This window comes from Octopus bimaculoides, chromosome 22, assembly GCF_046866305.1.
Source record: "Octopus bimaculoides isolate indiv1 chromosome 22, ASM4686630v1, whole genome shotgun sequence".
Classification (NCBI taxonomy): domain Eukaryota; kingdom Metazoa; phylum Mollusca; class Cephalopoda; order Octopoda; family Octopodidae; genus Octopus; species Octopus bimaculoides.
The window spans coordinates 7,900,401-7,905,400 of NC_142949.1; the positions used below are offsets into that span (position 1 = coordinate 7,900,401).

Sequence of the window (5,000 nt, forward strand, 5' to 3'; positions counted from 1 at the left end):
CTCTCTCCGCTTCTCTCTGGTTCGTTGCACCTTTCTTTTTTCTGGATTGGACGATTGGGCGCCGATGATTTGGCATGGCTGAATTGGCAACAGTACTTTTTGGCAGTCGAGGCAAACACGCTTGCGCAGAAATATATACATATAGATAGAAAAAGTATGTATAAGGTGGGCGAGCTGGTAGAAACGTTAGCACGCCGGGCGAAATGCTTAGCGGTATTTCGTCTGCCGCTACGTTCCGAGTTCAAATTCCGCCGAGGTCGACTTTGCCTTTCATCCTTTCGGGGTCGATTAAATAAGTACCAGTTACGCACTGGAGTCGATCTAATCGACTTAATCCGTTTGTCTGTCCTTGTTTGTCCCCTCTGTATGTAACCCCTTGTGGGCAGTAAAGAAATAAGAAAAAGTGTGTGTGTGTGTGTGTGTGTGTATGATATCATAATTCAGCAATAAGCATAAAATTCTGTCAGTTTTTGCCTGATTTTATTGAAATAGATTGTTAATTCTGGAGCACTCTGTATATGCCTGGTACATAATTTTTTTTTATACGCCCCTTTTAAAGCCTTGCCAGGATCATGGGCCCGGTTTTCCTGTTTCTATGGCGTATGTGTTCTCCCCAGCCAGTCAATCGCAGCGTTACTCAAGAAACAGTGAGAGAAAGTTGGGACGAAAGAGTACAACAGGGGGTCGCCACCACTCCCTGCCGAAGCCTCTAACGATTCTGCCAGCTCGCCAAATAATTAGGCAGTTTTGAGGGAAGGGGTTACGTCGATTCTACCGAATCTAGTACTTGACTAAGTACTTTTTATTTCATCGAGCCTGAAAGGCTCAAAGTAAAAAAAAAAAAAAAAAAAGCAGAAAGAATGAATAAAAAAAAGTAAAACGTTGATGCGATTTGAACTCAGAATGCAAAAAACAAAAAACCAAACAAACAGAAAAGCAATAACACTAAACGCTTGACCCTCGTGCTAACGGTTCTGCTAGCTCATCACCAACCCCTTAAGCGGAATCTAATAACGTTGCATAGCAGCACGGCACTTTAACGTTACAACTACGAAATAGATCATCATTTAACGCCCATTTTTCCATGCTAAATAAACACATTTATAAACAAATAAATAAATAAATAAATTACAGGATATGAGATTTTCCTTTCGTAAGATCGCTAACTGTTGTTGCTGTTGTTGTTGTTGTGATGGTATTCTTAGCGGTTGTATTATGTTTAGTAGCAGAGGCAATATCAGAGTTAGGGTTGTTGATGTTGTTGTTATTGTCAACGGTGTTATAGCTAATGTTGCTTCCCAGGGCGTTAACACTATACTCCCTCGCCCCCTCTACATGAATGATGTACATAATACATACATACATATATATACAAAGATACTTATGTGTGTCTATCTATCTATCTATCTATCTATCTATCTATCTATCTATCTATCTATCTATCTATCAATTATGGAACACGACTATTACTGCATAAACCTGATGATTGCGTAACGCACGAAAGTACTAGTTTATTTCAATATTGTAAAATTGTAAAAATTGTAAATAATAAAACGTGAAAATCAGACTAGGTTGGAATCTCATAGATTGATATATTCTTCTATACACAATCATACAAACTCGGATATCTATCTATCTATCTATCTATCTATCTATCTATCTATCTATCTATCTATCTATCTATCTATCTATCTATCTTTAAGATCAAAGTGCGATTACTTTGAACCTTAAACTGATGAGTCCCTCAACGGTCATTGGCTCACACATAACTACTAGCGTACTTACAATGTACCTAGAATACACCTGTAGCTCGGTGTCAGTTTGGTGCAGCTCGTCCTTGCATCAAACTATAACCAAACCACAACGCACCGCTGAAAGGTTAATGGAACACTTAGAAAATTTACAGTCCTGCTGCTACCTACATTGGTGAGGTCCAACATTCGTGAAGCTTATTTACTGCTAGGTGGACTGTGTTATTTATTGATACGCAACTGCTTTCGTTGCATTCGTATTGCAATGCTGTCCAGAGGAGACGAACTCTTGACTTCATACATGCTTGGTGGTCAAACACACCCTCCGACCCTCACCACAGATACAAGGAATTTTTTAGTTTTTTGTTTTTAAACTTGCCTTAAAAAAAATTTTGCCTCCGGAAAGTTTCACGTGTAGTGTGGTTTAGAAACTTTCTTCCAAATCATGTGGTCTCGGGTCCAGCCCCACTGCGTGGAACCTTGGGCAAGAGTTAAGTGGTTTAGTGGTTAGGACATTCGGCCCTGAGTTCCAGTCACGCCGAGGTCAATTTAGCTTTTCACTGCTTCGGGGATCGATTATAAAAGTACCAGTCTAGGGCATTGGACTGAGTGGAAATGTAAGACCATCCGGCCGGACACCTGGCGATATCTATTCCAGTTCTTGACGTGAGTTCGAATCCCAACCTGTCTCACTTGGGTGCTTGACGAAATCCATCACCGCCAACTGGCACCACGTGTACAATTCTGCAGAATCCATTCTGTCGCAAGAATTAAGGCCAAGACTACCCTCACCCCCACCCACACCACCAGCCCCACTCAGAGTGCCAGTCTCGGAGACCCTCTAAAAGGATATAGGTACTACCTTACCTTCTGATTATTAGAGGAAACAAAAAAAAAAAATGACCATTTATGGTGTCGGAGAGATATGGAATGTTCCAAAAAACACAGTAAATATTACCTCTTGAAATATATTTGGTTCCGTCTTTGTCAGAGGCAGGAACACGTGGTACAAGCTAATTATTCTTCACCCCCCACTCCACTCTCTTTTGCTTTATCCCTCTCCTCTCTCGTCTATGTATGCATATTATAGACATACACACATGTATACACACATAGATCCATACATGCATACATACATGCATACATATGTATATATATATATATATGTGTGTGTGTGTGTGTGTATGTGTGTATATATATACGCGTGCACACAAACATACACACTCACACATATATGTTCATATATGCATACATACAATCTAAACACATCTGTATGTATACATATATATATATATATAAATACATATACAGATATAAGCATATATATATATATATAGATGCACACACACACACACACACACACACACACACACACACACACACACACACACACACACATATATATATATATATATATATATATGTATATATATATATGTGTATATATGTATATATGTATACATTTGACTTTTGGTTATGATTTTGAGTGGGATGGGCTGCACTAAGCTGACACAAAACTGTAGGTACACTCTAGGTACAGCGTTTCTTCTCTGAACTAAAGGGACTCATCAATTTATAGTTCGCGCGCGCACACACACAATGGTTGTCATTATGTGAAGATATATATGGAAGCAATTTAACATCAAAGTTTTAAGTAGAGTACATGAGTACACATTTCTTCATTTTACAAGGAAGACGTTGATTGTGGCTTCAAGGTTTCGGCTTGCTTGTCTTCATCAGACGTCTATATATATATATATATATATATATATATATATATATATATATATACAGACACACACATATATATACATACATATATATATATATATATACATATACATATACATATACACGTATATATATATATATATATATATATATATATATATATATATATATATATATATATATATATATATATACATATACATATACATACACACACACACACACACACACACATACATGACGCCAAGTTGATTTAGAATCTTTCATCTTTTGTACGTCTTCTAATTTACTAAAGGCACTCTTAGGATTTTGTAATGCTTTTGTAATACGATAGATAGGCTTGTCTGGGTATGTATGCGTTATATACATACATACATACACACACACACACATATATATATATATATATATTATATATATATATATATATATATATATATATATATATATATATATATATATATATATATATATATATACATATATATATGTATATATATATACATATATGTATATATATGTATATATATATACATACACATATATATATATATTATTATATATATATTATATATATATATATATATATACATATATATATATATATATACATATATATATGTATATATATATACATATATGTATATATATGTATATATATATATATATATATATATATATATATATATATATATATATATATATATATATATATACATACATATATTTTATATATATAAATATATAGTTTGAAACCGTTTGATGCGGCCGCTTACACCCGACGAGCTAATTTCCTGCAACAAGCCCACGAAACTTGCATGGGGTCGACTCAAGCTGTTTTATCATTCTATAAATGTGTTGCATGGCTCTGCCATTCGTTTGACCACGCAGCATTATATATCTATAAAGATATTAATAAACACCCCGCCCACGCACATATAAACATATAATCATACACACAAGCCACAAATGTATACACACGCACTCGCACACATGTATACAATTTTTAAAAAATGCATTATATTCTCATAGCAGATACTTTACCAGTCAGTTTTCCCGTAGAACAGCGTCCTGGTTTTCAATTAGGTCTGACTGTAGGCACAAATTATTGTCACTCTAACAGCATAACTATATGTAGTCTCCTTTAAATTGAGTATATTGAATATCAATCTTTCACTGGTTAGAGTTCTTTCTTTTTTGTTGCTCCTACACATAACAGAACACTAAACTATACACACACACACACACACACACACACACACACACACACACACACACACACACACACACACACACACACACACACATATATATATTTGTGTATCATACTTAATGCAAATACATCGCGAAAAGCAAATTAATTGTGGTATTCGTTCGTCTGGAGATATCTTTTATGGATGTACTATGTTTAAAAACATAAAACTATATCACCAACAGACGAAATCGTCAAATAAGCGGCGGTGATAATGCTAAATGACCATCTCAGCCTTGTTGAACTTCGTCAGTTGCATATACTTA

At 35.2% G+C, this 5,000-nt stretch overlaps 1 protein-coding gene across 1 annotated transcript in view; it reads left to right on the top strand.

Annotated features, from left to right (window-relative positions):
• Nucleotides 1-5,000, top strand: part of LOC106868249 (ADAMTS-like protein 2) — a 203,985-nt gene that overhangs the window by 54,568 nt on the left and 144,417 nt on the right. The window lies entirely within an intron of this gene.